Source organism: Pongo abelii, chromosome 13, assembly GCF_028885655.2.
Source record: "Pongo abelii isolate AG06213 chromosome 13, NHGRI_mPonAbe1-v2.0_pri, whole genome shotgun sequence".
In the NCBI taxonomy this organism is placed as follows: domain Eukaryota; kingdom Metazoa; phylum Chordata; class Mammalia; order Primates; family Hominidae; genus Pongo; species Pongo abelii.
In genome coordinates this window covers 42,646,695-42,665,120 of record NC_071998.2, presented here as the reverse complement: position 1 = coordinate 42,665,120, position 18,426 = coordinate 42,646,695, and the positions used below count along the sequence as shown (strand labels likewise).

Sequence of the window (18,426 nt, the reverse complement as noted above, 5' to 3'; positions counted from 1 at the left end):
AGCTTGTGTCTCAGACCTTGCTGAACTGACCAATTAAGTTTAGAAGGCTTTTTTTCTTTTTCTTTTCCTTTCTCTATTTTTTGTAGATCTGTTGGGATCTTCTACGTAATCAGTCATGTTATCTGTAAATAGGGACAACAAATACACTCTGTGTGATTTCAATATTTTTCAGTTTTCTGAGGGCTTTTCTGGCCCAGGATATGGTCTATCTTGTAGATGTTACTTGGGTGCTTTAAAAGATTGTATGTTCTGCTTTTTGTTGGATGGAATATTCAATAAATGTCAATTAGATCCTTCTAGATGATGGTGTTGTTCTTTTTTTTCTTTTTGTGTAAAGAGAGGGTCTCACTATATTGCCCAGGCTGGTCTCAAACTCCTGAGCTCAAGTGATCCTCCCACCTCGCCCTCCCAATGTGCTGGGATTGCAAGCACGAGCCACTGCACCTGGTCAGAATTCTTTTTTTTTTTTTTTGGGGGGGGGGGTACCAAATTTCTTTATTTGAAGGAATGGTACACATCAAAGAACTTAAGTGGATGTTTTGATACAACTTATAGAAAAGGTAAAGGAAACCCCAACATGCACGCACTGCCTTGGTGACCAGGCAAGTCACCCCACGGCTATAGGGAAATTAGCCTGAGGCTTAGCTTTCATTATCACTGTCTCCCAGGGTATGCTTCTCAAAGAGATATTCTGCCAAGCCAGATTCGGGTGCTCCCATGTTGCACAACTTTGTCATGTGATCACCCAATTCTTTGATGGCTTTCACCTGCTCATTCAGGTAATGTGTCTCAATGAAGTCACACAAATGGGGGTCATTTTTGTCAGTGGCCAGTTTGTGCAGTTCCAGTAATGACTGATTCACATTTTTTTCCAAATGTAATGCACACTCTACCGCATTCAGCCCACTCTCCCAGTCATCACAGTCTGGTTTCTTGATATCCTGAAGGAAAATTCGGCCACCTCGTTGGTTCTGCAGCTTCATCAGTTTATCACCATGTTCCTTCTCCTCATGAGATTGGTGAAGAAAGTATTTGGCAAAGTTCTTCAAAGCCACATCATCGAGGTCAAAGTAGTAAGACATGGATGGACAGGTAAACATAGGAGGTGTAGAGGTTGATCTGGCGGTTGATGGTGGCCTCTGAGTTCTGGTGGTAGTTCTGGCGCACCTGCCAGGTGGTCGCGGTCGTCATGGCAGCGACTAAGGAGAGGCGCGGCGCTGGAGCGGCGGCGTGGGCCTTGGGGCAGTCCCAGGGCGCGGTGAAGAGGTGACGGAGGGCTGGCTATGGGCGGCTGGCCGGGGTGGGGGACGAGCGCCGGGTTCCATCCAAGCACTGTTGAAGCAGGAAACCCCGACGACTCTCGGCGAAGAATGTCTCTTTTGTTTTGAGATGGAGTCTCACTCTGTCACCCAGGCTGGAGGGCAGTGGGCACAGATCTTGGCTTACTGCAACCTCTGCCTCCCAGGTTCAAGCGATTCTCCTGCCTCAGCCTCCCAAGTAGCTGGGACTACAAGCTCACGCCACCACGCCTGGCTAATTTTTTGTATTAATCCCAGCTACTCGGGAGGCTGAGGCAGGAGAATCGCTTGAACCCAGGAGGGGGAGGTTGCAGTGAGCCGAGAAAGTGCCATTGCACTCCAGCCTGGGCAACAGAGCAAGACTCTATCTCAAAAAAAAAAAAAAAAAAAAAAAATCCCTGTAGCACCAAACCTACACTACAAATAGGCTATGCTTGGTCATTCCTAAGGGCAATAAAAGCTTTCCTCTAGAGTTGAGAAGAGGGTCAGAAAGGTAAAACGAAGAAAAAAAGTGAAAAGAAAAAGGAAGCATTTTTGTTGAAGGCATAGAGCAACTTGTCTGAGATCTATATACTCTCTGTCTTCTTCTTGAACTCCACTCTGAAATCTTCTTGGTCTTTGAGACAGGGCAGCACATGTTCTCCTTTAAGAAACCCATATTATGTCTAGTTCCTGTCTATTTGGAAACATTGTCTGTCCCATTTTATAAAATTCCTAGGTAAGGCCCTGGCCTTAGACAGGGAACTCCTTTACTATCTTCTGAACCATAGCATGTAGGATTAGTCTTACTTTTCAGGCCTCTTAGAAAGCATAATGTGAAGATCCTTTGTGTAGAAGAAAGCAGTCAAAAATTCCCCTTCAGTTTTTAGGTTTTGAACTCAAATCAAGGCCCAGATTTCCTCCTTATTGAATTAAATTATTTAAAGATGTTTAGGGGGTGGGGAATGGAAATTTGTTGATCCTGAAAGCAGGCATCAGTTGGTCAAGATAACATATCTGTGTCCAGTATGCTAGTAGCAGTTAGTTTTTGTCCCATCAATTTAACACTAGGTGCAAGGGAGCAACCTTGTTTTTGGTGATAATACCCCTATGGAGTTACCCCTATGTTGTCAGATGGTGAGGTAATATTTTGCAATGTTTCATAAGTGTCGTTTGGTGTCAAGAAATGATATTTGTGATAAAGAAATCACCAGGTAGGTCTAAAGCAAAAAACGGCTGGGTGCAGTGGCTCGTGCCTGTAATCCCAGCACTTTGGGAGGCCAAGGCAGGAGGCCTTGCGTGCCACTGCACTCCAGCCTGGGTGACAAAGTGAGACCTTGTCTCCAAAACAAAAACAAAAACAGAAACAAGCAAACACAAAAAAGCTTGGGGAGGCCGGGTGCAGTGGCTCGCACCTGTAATCCCAGCACTTTGGGAGGCCAAGGCGGGCAGATCACGAGGTCAGGAGATCGAGACCATCCTGGCTAATAGGGTGAAACCCCGACTCTACTAAAAAAAGTACAAAAAATTAGCTGGGCGTGGTGGTGGGTGCCTGTAGTCCCAGCTACTCGGAAGGCTGAGGCAGGAGTATGGCGTGAACCCAGGAGGCAGAGCTTGCAGTGAGCTGAGATTGTGCCACTGCACTCCAGCCTGGGCCACAGAGCGAGACTCTGTCTCAAAAAAAAAATAAATAAATAAGGCTTGTGCTTAAGCCCACTAGTGTGCTTTTCTTGTAAGATCAGTAAAAGTGAAATTATCTTTGAATACACCTCATCTGTTTAAAATTCCTTTCCAGGACTGATTTCTTTTGGTTGCAAAAGCTGGCTCCTGCAAGAGTTTTCTACTATGAGTTTGTCAAACTGCAAAGTCTGTAGGCACAGTTCTCCACAAGACTGCCTTTACTTCAGATAACAGCCACAAGTTTCGGGGTTCCGAGGGAAACTCTCACTTCTGACCAGCTGGCTATAAATTCAGGGGTTCCCACAACCACTCTCAGGTTTGATAATTCACTAAAAAGTTTCACTGAACTCACTAAAAGTTGTATATGTATTATAATTTTATTACAGCAAAAAGATACAAATTAGAATCATCCAAAAGAAGAGATGTATCAGGTGACATCTGGGAGGGATCCAAATGCAGAGCTTCCATTGTCCTTAGGGACGTGTTACCTGCCCAGCATCAAAGTGTGAAAATAATCAAGGCATGTTGCCAGCCGGGGAAACTCACCCAAGTTTCAGTTCCCAGAGTTTTTATTGAGGTTTCATTACGCACGCATGATTGATTGAATCATTGTGCATGTGGTTGAACTGAATCTCCAGCCCCTCTTTCTCAAAGGTCAAGCTGATACATGGCTCAAAGCTTCAACCCTCTAATCACATGGTTGGTCTTTCTGAAAGGGCTAGCCCACATCTGAAGCACTTCACTAACAGAAATTATCAGGTGTGATTTGAGGGGCCCACAATGAATAACAAAGATACTCAGATCACTTGGACAATTCTAAGGTTTTAGAAATTAATCTCCCAGGGCCAGGCACAGTGGCTTATGTCCATAATCCCAGCACCGTGGGAGGCTGAGGTGGGTGGATTGCTTGAGTCCAGGTGTTTGAGACCAGCTCAAGCAACATGGCAAAACCTCATCTTTACAAAAAATACAAAAATTAGCTGGGTGTGGTGGTGTGTGCCGGTAGTCCCAGCTACTTGGGAGGCTGAGGTGGGAGGATCACTTGAGCCCAGGAGGCAAAGGTTGTAGTGAGCTGAGATAGCACCATTGCACTCTAGCCTGGGTCCTGCCTCAAAAAAGTGAGACCCTGTCTCAAAAACAAAACAAAACAAAACAACAACAACAAAAAAAAAAAAAACAAGGAGGGCCAGGTGCGGTAGCTCATGCCTGTAATCCCAGCCCCAGCACTTTGGGAGGCCGAGGCAGGTAGATCACTTGAGGTCAGGAGTTCGAGGCCAGCGTGGCCAATATGGTGAAACCCCGTCTCTACTAAAAATACAAAAATTAGCCAGGCGTGGTGATGTGCGCCTGTAATCCCAGCTACTCAGGAGGCTGAGGCAGGAGAATCGCTTGAATCCAGGAGGTCAGGGCTGAGCCGAGATCATGCCACTGCACTCCAGCCTGGGCGACAGAGTAAGACTCTGTCTCAGAAAAAAAAAAAAAAAAAAGGAAATTATCTCCCAGGAGCTAGGGACAAAGACCTGCCAAATTGCCAAATTTTTTATTACATAGTCCCTGAATATTGTTTCCGTGGAGGGGAACATGATGGGGGATTTTGTATTTCTGGATGTCTGACCTGTTGTGTTACTCTAAAAAAAAAGTCACTTAGTGGTTGACTCCAATTACCAGGAAAGTATTTATTTATTTTTCTTTCTTTTTTTTTTTTTTTGTCAGAGCAGAAGAACTTGACTACTGATTTATTACACAGAACTAATATAAAAGGAAAATGAAGGCACCTACCTGTAAAGAGAATATAAACTCAATAGTTAGTTTGATTTTGTGTTTTAGCCAAATTATGAAAAATTATTGCCAAGCATTAGACTTTTACCAAGGAGTGATTGAGGAGACAAAACACATTATTAAGGATAAGGACCTTATTATAGGTATCAAAGTTAATAATCCAAAACTTCAAGGTAACTAGAAAGAAAGAAAATAGCTTGAACTATAACAAACAAAAGCCTGCCGATGCAAGCCTGACGATCTGACTCCAGTCATCTAGGTCTTATTTCATGAGTCTCTGATGGAAGCTGTCTACTTCATGCAGTCATCTTGATCTGAAAGTCTTGGGTGGAAACTGTCTCCTCATGATCTTGTGGTTTCTGGCCCATAGGGCTTTCTCGTAACTTAAGGATGAGTAAATTTCTTTACTTGAGAGAAATGGTTGTAAGCATCAACACCCTAGAGTTTTGTTGTAGTGTTAGATGTTTATAGTAACTTATATGGGTTCTTTTCATCAAGGCTCAAGGGCTATTTTCCTCTGAGGTCTCTTCCACAAGATGAAAAATATCAGAACATCGTCAAAATAGAAGACAGTCGAATGATTTCTTGAGGGGTAACAGAAAATTAATATATAAGCATATAGTCAATGATTATCCTGGGAATAGGAGCATATGAACAGAAGGAGACTCCAGGGCTTTTTAATTTGTGCCACAAGGTATATTACAGTGGTCCCTGATCGACAAAGACATTGGAACTTAATAACCTGATACAAAATCTTTTTGGAGACAATTATTGTACCAATCTTTGTACATGAAACAACTATATTTCTAAGATATGTCAATCAGGGACCAGACAGGAAACAGGAACCACATCAGTTTTTTGAACAGGGAAAGTTTAATATAAAGAATTATTAACTAGCAGGAGGTGAGTGAATTCAAAAAGGAGTAAACAAGGACTCTAAAGAATCCAGAAGCAGCAAGTGCGGAAAAACAGGGCATCCCTCTAGGCTGAGGAAGAATGAACGATAAAGAGGAGAAAGGGCTCCTCTCAGCAAACACCACCCCAGGGCTGAGATTCAGACCTCTTCAAAGAAAACATGTTTTTTTTTTTTAGACGGAGTCTCGCTCTTGTCGCCCAGGCTGGAGGGCAGTGGCGCGATCTCGGCTCACTACCGCCTCCGCCTCCCAGATTCAAGCGATTCTCCTGCCCCAGCCTCCTGAGTAGCTGGGATTGCGCCACCACGCCCGGCTAATTTTTGTATTTTTAGCAGAGACGGGGTTTCACCATGTTGGCTAGCCTTCTCTCGAACTCCTAACCTCAGATGATCCGCCCACTTCGGCCTCCCAGAGTGCTGGGATTACAGGCGTGAGCCACCGCGCCCCGGCCAGAAGACGTGTTTACTACAAACACAGCCACACAGCCTGGCAATGGTGAAGATACTTGCTAGAGGGGCCTATAAAAGTGATTCACCACTGCTAGTGGGGATAGGCAGGCTGGGCCAGTCTGCAGAAAGGGTCAGCTGTTGCCAGAGGATATAGGTGGCTGGACCTGGTCTAAAGTCGCCTTAAGAAGAGGTACTATATAGACTGAGGACACAGCCAGAGCTACTTTGTTAGGCTCGTGTATTGAAGACTGAAGATAAGAGGGCTGGAGCCCAACCGAAAAGTGTCTTTCCGCAGCTGTGGCCATGCAGTGTCACTCTAGCGCCCTCTGTCGATGAACCATAACATTTTATCCTTTGGCAAAAAAATGATAATAGGGTTCAGGACTGATCATGAATCAGGGCAAAATAGTGTAGATTTGCAATGGAGCGATGATATTAAATTGGTAACTAGCACATAAGCATTCACAATCATGAAACAATATTAATATTTTTTATTCCAAATTTTATTTCCAAATTTATTCCAATTTTTTTTTTTTTTTTTTAGACGGACTCTTGCTCTGTCACCCAGGCTGGAGTGCAATGGCGTGATCTCGGCTCACTGCAACCTCCGCCTCCCGAGTTCAAGCGATTCTCCTCGCCTCAGCCTCCTGAGTAGCTGGGACTACAGGCTTGCTCCACCATGCCCAACTAATTTTTGTATTTTTAGTAGAGACAGGGTTTCACCATGTTGGCCAGGTTGGTGTCAAACTCCTGACTATAGGTGATCCTCTCGCCTCAGCCTCCCAAATTGTTGGGATTACAGGCTTGAGCCACCGGGCCTGGCCATACATAATTAAAATTTAGAGAATGTCACACATGCCTAATTATTTCTACTATTTTTCTTTTATAAATTGAGAAACTGACTCTTTGGCTGAACTGGTGCCTATTCCAGTAAATTCAAAGAAAGTTTTGATTTATAAGAGAACTTTACAGGCCAGGCATGGTGGCTAACTACATCTGTAGTCCCAGCACTTTGGGAGGCCGAGGCCGCAGGTGGATCGCTTGAGCTCAGGAGCTCGAAACCAGCCTTGGCAACATAGTGAAACCCATGCCTACTAAAAAATACAAAAATTAGCAGACATGGTGGTGCACGCCTGTGGTCCCAGCTACTCGGGAGGCTGAGGCAGGAGGATTGCTTGAGCCCAGGAGGCAGAGGTTGCAGCGAGCTGAGATCACACCACTGCACTCCAGCCTGGGTGACAGAGCAAGACCCTGTCTCAAAAGAAAAGAAAATAATAAAATCTTAAAAAAAAAAAAAAAAGAAAACTTTACAGTCTGATTATTCTGAATTAGGGAACTGAATTTGGAACAGATATAATCAAGAGTTGTCAGAGGACATAAGACATACGCATAAGCAATTTTATTCAAAGGCTATACATGGTTGTAACAAATAGGAAACACAACGATAAATAATAGTGATTACTAGTAATTTTTATTTTTATTTTATTTTATTTTATTTTTTTGAGACGGAGTCTCACTCTGTCACCCAGGGTGGAGTGCAGTGGCGTGATCTCGGCTCACTGCAACCTCCACCAACTGGGTTCAAGCGATTCTCCTGCCTCAGCCTCCTGAATAGCTGGGATTACAGGTGCATGCCACCATGCCCAGCTAATTTTTGTATTTTTTTAGTAGAGACGGGGTTTCACCATGTTGGTCAGGCTGGTCTCAAACTCCTGACTTTGTGATCTGCCCACCTCGGCCTCCCAAGGTGCTGGGATTACAAGCATAAGCCACCGCTCCCAGCCCTTGATTACTAGTAATTTAACTTTAAAAAATTTCTTGCCAAAATGATTCCATCATATGTAAGAAGTCTAGAGAGTTAACAGAATATTTTGGGAATAAAGAAGAATTTCTGTTTATCTGAGCATGAATAACTAGGTTGTTACAGGAAGAAAATGCAGATCTTAATTTTACTTTTTGTTTTCAATCCATATTAAAATTTACATTAAAGGATATGTGAGCCTTCAAATTTGTCTTTTGTCTTTTAAATTTTTATTTATTTTATTTTATTTATTTATTTATTTATTTTTTATTTTTCTGAGATGGAGTCTCGCTCTGTCACCCAGGCTGGAGTGCAGTGGTGCAGTCTTGGCTCACTGCAAGCTCCACCTCCCAGGTTCACACCATTCTCCTGCCTCAGCCTCCCGAGTAGCTGGGACTACAGGCACCTGCCACCATGCCTGGCTAATTTTTTGTATTTTTAGTAGAGATGGGGTTTCACCGTGTTAGCCAGGATGGTCTCGATCTCCTGACCTGGTGATCTGCCTGCTTCAGCCTCCCAAAGTGCTGGGATTACAGGCATGAGCCACCGTGCCTGGCTAAAATTTTAAATAATACTTTTGAATTTATTTTTATGTAACTCTATAGCTATGCATTGAGACATACACAAATATGTAAATATGTCAGCCAGGAGTTTGAGGCCAGCTTGGGTGTCATAGTGAGATATGATAGTGAGACCTCCTATCTGTAAAAAACAGAAGTATTTTTTGTTTTTGTTTTTGTTTTTGTTTTGAGACAGAGTCTTGCTCTTGTGACCCAGGCTGGAGTGTAATGGTGTGATCTTGGCTCACTGCAAATTCCGCCTCCCAGGTTAAGCCATTCTTGTGCCCCAGCCTCCCAAGAAGCTGGGATTACATGTGTGTGCTACCACACCCAGCTAACTTTTGCATTTTCAGTAGACACAGGGTTTCTGCATATTGGCCAGGCTGGTCTGGAACTCCTGGCCTCAAGTGATCAACCCACCTTGGCCTCCCAAAGTACTGGGATTACAAGCATGAGCCACTGTGCCTGGCCAAAAATTAGGTATTTATTTACACATCAAAATATCTATAAAGAAATAAAACATATTCTTAAATGTTTTTAGATCTGGAGTAGAGAAGTTGGACCTTGAGGATACTTTACATATTTTTATGTATATGTATTTTTATTTATTTTTTTAAAAGACTTTAAGAGCAGTTTTAGGTTCACAGCAGAATTAAACAGAAAGCACTGAGATTTCTCATGCACACCCTTCCCCCACACATGTGCAACTTCCCCCGTTTTCATCATCTTCCACCAGAGAGCTACATTTGCTGCAATCCATGAATCATCATAATCATAATCACCCAAAGTCTGTAGTTTACATTAGGGCTCACTCTTGGTGTTGTATATTCATGGGTTTAGACAAATTTATAACCCACCATTATACTAGCATACAGAGCAGCTTCACTGGCGTAAAAATTGTTCATGCTCTGCCTATTCATCCCTTCCCCTACCAACTCTTGGCAACCTCTGATCTTCTTGCTTTCCTCCTAGTTTGATTTTCCAGAATGTCATACACAGCTATACCTTGGAGACTTTGCAGGTTGAGCTCCAGACCACCATAGTAAAGCAAACATTGCAATACAGTGAGTCACACAAATATTTTGCTTTCCCAATGCATATAAAAGTTATGTTCACACTATTCTGTAGTCTATCAAGTATGCAATAGAGATCTAGCAGTGGCTCATGCCTATAATCCTGGCACTTTGGGAGGCTGAGGCAGGAGAAGTACTTCAGCCCAGGAGTTTGAGATAAGCCTGGGTAACATGGTAAAACCCCATCTTTACAAAAAATACAAAAATAGACCTGGATGTAGTGGCACAAGCTTGCAGTCCCGGCTACTAAGGAGGCTGAGGTGGGAGGATTGCTGAAGCTCAGGAGGTCGAAGCTGCAGTGAGCTGTGAGCATGCCATTGCACTTCAGACTGAGCAACAGAGCGAGACTGTCTCTACAAAAAAAATGGGTGTGGTGATGCACACCCGTAGTATCAGCTACTTGGGAGGCTGAGGTGGGAGGACTACTTGAGCCTGGGAGGACAAGGCTGCAGTGAGCGGTGATCATGCCACTGCATTCCAGACTGGGCAGCAATGTGAGACCCTATGTCAAAAAATAAAATAAAATAAATAAATAATAAATTCTTGTCATTTCAACAATGTTCACAGCATCTTCACCAGGAGCAGATTCCATCTCAAGAAACCATTTTCTGTGCTTGTTTCAGCAGCACATATACTAAAATTGGAATGATGTAGAGAAGATTAGCGTGGCCCCTGAGCAAGGATGACATGCAAATTTGTGAAGTGTTACACATTTTTTGACAAATGGGATCTAATTAAACTAAAGAGCTTCTGCACAGCAAAAGAAACTATCATCAGGGCAAACAGGCAACCTACAGAATGGGAGAAAATTTTTCCAATCTACCCAAGTGACAAAGGTCTAATATCCAGAATCTACAAGGAACTTAAATTTACAAGAAAAAAAACAAACAACCCCATCAAAAAGTGGGCAAAGAACATGAACAGACACTTCTTAAAAGAAGACATTTATGCAGCCAACAAACATGAAAAAAAGCTCAACGTCACTGATCATTAGAGAAATACAAATCAAAAGCACAATGAGATACCATCTCATGCCAGTCAGAACGGCGATTATTAAAAAGTCAGGAAACAACAGATGCTCGTGAGGCTGTGGAGAAATAGGAATGTTTTTACACTCTTGGTGCGAATGTAAATTAGTTCAACCACTGTGGAAGATAGTGTGGCGATTCCTCAAGGATCTAGAACCAGAAATACCATTTGACCCAGCAATCCCATTACTGGGTATATACCCAAAGGAATATAAATCATTCTGTTATAAAGATACATGCACAGGTATGTTTACTGCAGCACTATTCACAATAGCAAAGACATGGAATCAACCTTAATACCCATCAATGATACACTGAATAAAGAAAATGTGGCACATATACACCATAGAATACTACGCAGCCATAAAAAGGAATGAGATCATGTCCTCTGCAGGGACATGGATGAAGCTGGAAGCCATCATCCTGAGCAAACTAACACAGGACCAAAAAGCAGACACCGCATGTTCCCACTCATAAGTGGGAGCTGAACAACAAGAACACATGGACACAGGGAGGGGAACAACACACACTGGGGCCTGTCGGGGGGCAGGGGGCAGGGGGCAGGGAGAGCATCAGGACAAATAGCTAATGTATGTGGGGCTTAATAGCTAGGTGATGAGTTGATAGATGCAGCAAGCCCCCATGGCACATGTTTACCTATGTAACAAACTTGCACATTCTGCACATGTATCCCGGAACGTAACATAAAATAAAATTAAAAAGAAAAAAAAAAAAGAAGCCACCTTCTTTGCTTATTCATGAGAAGCAACTCCTCATTTGTTTAAGTTTTATGATGAGACTGCGACAATTCAGTCACATTTTCAGGCATCACTTCTAATTCTAGTCCTCTTGCTATTTCTACCACCTCTGCAGTGATTTCCTCAACTGAAGAATTAAACCCCTGAAAGTCATCTATGAGGGTTGGAATAAACTTTTTTCAAACTCCTGTTAATGTTGACATTTTAGCTGGGTGCAGTGACTTATGCCTGTAATCTCAGCATTTTGGTACGCTGAGGTGGGAGGATCACTTGAGCCCAGGAGTTTGAGACCACCCTGGGCAATACATGAGAATTTGTCTCTAAAAAAACTTAAAAAACAATTAGCCAGGTGTGGTAGTGTGGTGTCTTCCTGTAATCCTAGTAACTGGGGAGGCTGAGGAAGGAGGATTGCTTGAGTGCAGGAGTTTCAGGCTGCAGTGAGCCATGATCACACCACCACTGCACTCCAGCCTGGGCCACAAAGCAAGACTTTATCTCTCTCTCTCTCACTCTTTTTTTTTTTTTTTTTTTTTTTGAGACAGAGTCTTCCTCTGTTGCCCAGGCTGGAGTGCAATAGCATAATCTTGGCTCACTGCAACCTCCGCTTCCCAGGATCAAGCCATTCTCTTGCCTCAGCCTCCCAAGTAGCTGGGACTACAGGCATGCATCACCACTGTGGGCTAATTTTTCTATTTTTAGTAGAGACAGGGTTTTACCATGTTGGCCAGGCTGGTCTTGAACTTCTGACCTCAAGTGATCCACCTGCCCCTGTTTCAAGACCCTATCTCTTAAAAAAAAACCTGACATTTTTGACCTCCTCCCATGAATCACACATGTTCTCACTGGCATCTAGAATGGTAAATTTTTTCCAGAAAGTTTTCAATTTACTTTGCCCAGATCCATCAGAAGAATCACTATCTATGGCAGCATAGTCTTATGAAATTTCTTTCTTTTCTTTTTTTTTTTTTAAATTAATTAATTAATTAATTAATTTTTATTTTTTGAGTTGGAGTCTCGCTCTGTAGCCCAGGCTGGAGTGCAGTGGTGCGATCTTGGCTCACTGCAAGCTCTGCCTCCCGGGTTTGTGCCATTCTTTTGCCTCAGTCTCCCGAGTAGCTGGGACTACAGGTGCCCACCACTATGCCCAGCTAATTTTTTGTGTTTTTAGTAGAGATGGTGTTTCCCTGTGTTAGTCAGGATGGTCTCGATCTCCTGACCTCATGATCTGCCTGCCTCGGCCTCCCAAAGTGTTGGGATTGCAGGCATGAGCCACCGTGCCCGGCCTCTTTTTTTTTTTTTTTTTGAGATGGAGTCTTGTTCTGTTTACCAGGCTGGAGTACAGTGGCACAATCTCAGCTCACTGCAACCTCCACCTCCCAGGTTAAAGCAATTCTCCTGCCTCAGCCTCCTGAGTAGCTGGGATTATAGGCATGCACCACCATGCCCAGCTAATTTTTGTATTTTTGGTAGAGATGGGGTTTCACCATGTTGGCCAGGCTGGTCTCAAACTCCTGACCTCAAGTGATCCACCCACCTCGGCCTCCCAAAGTGTTGAGATTACAGGCATGAGCCACCGCTCCTGGCCAAAATAGATTTCTTAAATAATAAGACTTGAAAGTCAAAATTCGGCTGGGCACAGTGGCTCATGCCTGTAATTCTCCTTTGAGATGCCAAGGCAGGTGGATCACCTGAGGTCAGGAGTTCGACACCAGCCTGGCCAATATAGCAAAACCCCGTCTCTACTAAAACTACAAAAATTAGCCAGGCGTGGTGACATGCACCCATAATCCCAGCTACTCGGGAGGCTGAGGCAGGAGAGTTGTTTGAACCCGGGGATGGAGGTTGCAGTGAGCCGAGACCGCGCCATTTCACTCCAGCCTGGGCAGAAGAGCGAGACTCCGTCTCAAAAAAGAAAGTCAAAAATCTTCATTGATCCATGGGCTGCAGAATGGATGTTGTGTTAGCAGGCATGAAAACAGTATCAATCTCCTGGTACATAGCCATCAGAGCTCTTGGTTGACCAAGTGCACTGTCAATGAACAGTAATATTTTGAAAGTAATCTTTTTTTCTGAGCAGTAAGTCTCTACAGTAGGCCTAAAATACTCTGTAAACATGCCATAAGAGATGTACTGTCGTCCAGGCTTTGTTGTTTCATTAACAGAGCACAGGCAGAATAGATTAGTGTAATTTTTCTTTCTTTCTTTCTTTTTTTTTTTTGAGACGGAGTTTTACTCCTGTTGCCCAGGCTGGAGTGCAATGGTGTGATCTCGGCTCACTGCCACCTTTGTTTCCTGGGTTCAAGTGATTCTCATGCCTCAGCCTCCTGAGTATCTGGGATTACAGGCGTGCACCACCACACCTGGCTAATTTTGTATTTTTAGTAGAGACAGGGTTTCTCTATGTTGGTCAGGCTGGTCTCAAACTCCTGACCTCAGGTGATCCACCTGCCTCGGCCTCCCAAAGTGCTGGGATTACAGGTGTGAGCCACTGCGCCTGGCCAGATTAGCCCAATTTTTCAGGGTTCTAGGATTTTTGGAATGGTAAATAAGCACTGGCTTTAACTTAAATTACCAGTTGCATTGGTCCCTAACAAGAGTCAGCCTATTCTTGTAATCTCTGAAGCCAGGCATTCACTTCACCTCTGTAGGGATCATCTTCCGATAGAAGGCTGTTTTCTGTACATTGTAAATCTGTTGTTCAGAATAGTCATCTTCATCAATGATCTTAGCTAGATCTTCTGGATAACTTGTTGCAGCTGCTACATCAGCACTTGTTGGTTTACTTTGCACTTGAATGTTACAAAGAAGGCTTCTTTCTTTAACACTTATGAACCAATTTCTGCTAGCTTCCAACTTTTCTTCTGCAGCTTCTTCACCTCTTTCAACCTTCGCAGAATTTTTTAAGAGAGTTTGGGTCTTACTCTGAATTAAGCTTTGGCCTAATTCAGGGAGTGTTGCTGGTTTGATTTTCTACCTAGACACTACAACTTTCTTCATATCACTAATAAGGCTGTTTCACGTTCTTATAATTTGTGTGTTCACTGGAGTCTCACCCTGTCACCAAGGCTAGACTCAAATTCCTTGCCTCCCATTTTAGCCTCCCAAAGTGCTGGCATTCTCCTGCCTCAGCCTCCCAAAGTGCTGGGATTACAGGCTTGAGCCACCACACCTGGCCTAATTTCCTTCAAGAACTTTTCCTTTGCATTAACACCTTGGCTACCATTTGGCGCAAGAGGCCTAGCTTTCAGCCTGTCTTGGATTTTGACTTGCCTTCCTCACTAAGCTAATCATTTCTAGCTTTAGGTGTGTCTTCCTTTACTTTAACGCTTAGAATTAGAAGTCATTGTAATTTGGGGGACACATTCAAACCATAGCAAATGTGAAACCGCTTAGTATAGTGCTTGGCACATATTATATGTTCAATAATGTTATTTGGTTAAGAGTGGTGGTTCACACCTATAATCCCAGCACTTTGGGAGGCCAAGGTGGGCGGATCACTTGAGATCAGCCTAGGCAACATAATGAAACCCTGTCTCTGAAAATAAAAAACATATAAATTTAAAAAACAAACACAAAATAATATTATCTGGATTTAAATCTTGTATATTAACCTATGTATCTTAATACTTTTAATACAAGCCCATGCCTACCTCTTATTACATTTATTCCCAAACATTTTGTGTTTTCTATTGCTAATGTAGGAACAAGAAGGAAGATTTATTGCAAGGTCAGAAAAAGCAAGGCTGGAAAGGCGGGTAGGGAGATTAGGGCCCTTGACTGACAGCAGAAAATTTGGGTTTTATCCAGGCAGCAATTGAAAAGCCACCAAAAGAAATAATCAGTATAGTAACATAATCAGAGTTATGCTTTAGAAGGATATTTCCGTTTTAGCATATAGAAGGAGCATAGGACCAGAGCCAATGAGAGCAACAATTACGGCAAGGCCTTTCAGTTGTACAAATTGATACGAAGGCAGCATAATAATCAAGAAGCTGTGGGGTGGGGGGTGGGGGGTGGGAGACTAGGGGAGGGATAGCATTAGGAAAAATACCTAATGTAGATGACGGGTTGATGGGTGCAGCAAACCACCATGGCACATGTATAGCTATGTAATAAACCTGCACATTCTGCACATGTACCCCAGAACTTAAAGTATAATTAAAAAAAAATAATAATCAAAACCTGGTATTTAAACCTTCTAGGGGAGGTTACAGAAGGGTCAAAAGAATGTGGTTCATCTGGTGCTTTAAAACTCTGAGGCTCACATATGTACAATCAGTTTATTACACTCCCCTAGTTTCATAAAGATACAGGTGTTCTTAGACCTGCTTTTGATTTTTTTCTATTTTTTTGATCCTCTCTTCTTATATATGCCAGTTTCAAAATGCCCTAGATGTTAATGGTCAACTTCTAAAAATGTCAATAATTTGCACAGAAGGAGAAGGTGAGTGACTTGCATTGGGCCACAAGGAAGGTCTTAATTACGAGTGTCTCAATAGGAAGCAACAAGGAAACAGACAAATGAAGTTGCTTAGTACTAAGTAGGCACAGAAAGAAGACATGAGGTTTAGAGAAAAAGTAGGAATCCTGCATGCAGGAAGTGGGAGCTTGAGAGAGAAAGACGTAAACAAAATTTTTAGGGTTTTTCTTGCCTGGGTGTCTAGGAGATTAGAAGTTGTATAAACAGGTGGAAGAGTAGTTTAGAGGATTCCCACAAGAAGTCAGAAAGATAATTAAAATTTAGTTATATTAAATTAAGTATTGCCAGAAATTAGAGTGGCACTGTTCAAACCGGAGTTAAAAATTCAAAACTAGAGCTCAGGAGAGGTCAGAGATGGATATAAAGAGTTGAATATTGGGGATATGGAGTTCATACTTGCAGGAATGGTGACATCACTGAGGACGCTTATCTGGTACAAATGATGGGAAGGTTGAGGGCAGAAACTGAGAAAATATCACTTTGAGGGGCAGGAAGGGAAGAATGGTTTCCTGAGCAGCAGCAGAAAGTTCAGAGAGTTGGAGAAACAATGGAGTATAGAGTCTCACCTACGCTGGAGAGGCATCTGAGGATCAACATGAGTCAGCAAAGTCAAGGGGTCTCAGATTTGGCAATGAGGTCACTACTGACTTTGGAAGCTATTGGTAGAGTGGTGGGAATGAACAAATCTAATCATATCTCAAAAGGATTGGTAGAAAGGAGAGAAATGAAGTGATGTTGACGCCAAAAGATAAGTGGGTAGGAGAACATCTCTTTATATAGCTTTTCTCAAGTAGTAGCAGCATGTTAAGCAAATAAAAGACAACAGAGAATCTCCACGCATTTCGAAATGGTCTGATTTATTGTGTAATTTTTATATTTTTTCTGCTTAAAACCGTTCATTAGCTTCATTGCTTGATAAACTCCTAAGAATGATTTAGAAATTCCTCTGTGATCTGGGTTCTGCATATTTCTCTATGCAGAAATATTTCTCATCGCTCACACCTCCTTTGCACACACAGCTTTTTCCAGCTTTTCAAATGTCTGGTGCTCGTTCTTGTGCTGGTGTTTGCAGCTTCCACGTCTTCCTTCTAGTTCCTTGTTAGCTTCATAAATCTTTAACGGTCTTCTTAAACTAAAGTTCTTTTCTATGAATCATTTCTGGGTGCTCACGATTGATATCAACATTCCCCTGTATTTCTATCACCTAGCTCCATGTTGGGTACATAGTCTGTATTCTGTAAATGCTGAATGAACAAATAAATGAAAATGGGTCTTCACATCACATCCATTTTTCATTTCAAAAACATACAATATAGTACATAGCATTTATTCTTGCCATACAATATTCACTTTTGTGATTTTGTTAAAACACAAATAAAATTTTTTTTTTTTTTGACATGGAGTCTCGCTCTGTCGCCCAGGCTGGAGTGCAGTGACGCGATCTCGGCTCACTGTAAGCTCCGCCTCCCGGGTTCACGCCATTCTCCTGCCTCAGCCTCCTGAGTAGCTGCAACTACAGGCGCCCGCCACCACGCCCAGCTAATTTTTTTGTATTTTTAGTAGAGACAGGGTTTCACCGTGTTAGCCAGGATGGTCTCGTTCCCCTGACCTCATGATCCGCCCACCTCCGCCTCCCAAAGTGCTGGGATTACAGACGTGAGCCACCGCGCCCGGCCAACACAAATAAAATTTTAAGTAGCTCCAGCTACTCAGGAGGCTGAGGCAGGAGGATGGCTTGAGTCCTGAAGGTCGAGGCTGCGGTGAGGCGTGATTGTGCCACTGTACTCTAGTCTGGGCAACAGAGAACAACCCTGTTTCAAAAAAAAAGAGAAAGAAAAAAAAGAAAATTTAAAAATATTATTTAAAGCTTGTAACATAAAAGTTCTAATCTCATTAGTCAGTTGTAATTTTCCATTTCATTTCTAAACGTTAGAGTGGGCTATTTTTTCCCTTTATTTCCTTTGGAGCAATTGTCCTCTTTATGGATCTAGTAAAAAGAATCAGGGACATCCCTCTGTTTTAGATCTAAATGACTAAAATCAAACCAATTAAGGTTTCAGTGCTACAAGAATCAAGGAGGTTTTAATCTCAATTTGTGTTTGCATTTATGACCGTTGGCTCTTCCAAGGGAGAGAGAAGACTGCCCCTACACCTGTTTTCAGGTTGATTACAATCAACAAGGACCCAGTTTAGTATAGAAGGCTCGTTTTGCATTAAACACCTTTCTGTGCAGAGGAGGTGGTGGTTGTGAAGATAAAAATCTTTGACCAAATCCTGCCAATTTGCATTGTTCTCTGGGAGAAAAGGCTTTCAAAAGTTAAGGAACAAAAGAGGATTTGGTTTTCCAATCTCCCTTAGGCGGCAGCAGATTGTGAAACAGCCACCGGGAGAAACCAAAGTATAAATTATCAATAAGAGGACGGTGTGTGTGTGTGTGTGTGAGAGAGACAGACAGAAAAAGTGAGAGAAGCGAGGAAAGAGATAGGGAACACACATGCTAAGACTCCGAGGCGTTTTCCACGATGTGCCTGGTTATGTAATGTTGATAATGAAACGCACTGCAAGCAGCATCAATGCGTTCTTCCGACCCTGCTCACCACCCCAAGCTAGGATACAGTGGGGACGGG

General features: G+C 42.8%; 1 non-coding gene and 1 pseudogene across 1 annotated transcript; one reads left to right on the top strand and one right to left on the bottom strand.

Annotated features, from left to right (window-relative positions):
* Positions 1-480: 480 nt before the first annotated feature.
* On the bottom strand, positions 481-2,110 carry LOC103891452 (ferritin heavy chain-like; annotated as a pseudogene).
* Positions 2,111-10,143: 8,033 nt separating this feature from the next.
* On the top strand, positions 10,144-10,250 carry LOC112135090 (U6 spliceosomal RNA). Its single transcript, XR_002916388.2, has one exon. It is a non-coding gene; the product is annotated as a U6 spliceosomal RNA (small nuclear RNA).
* Positions 10,251-18,426: the final 8,176 nt, after the last annotated feature.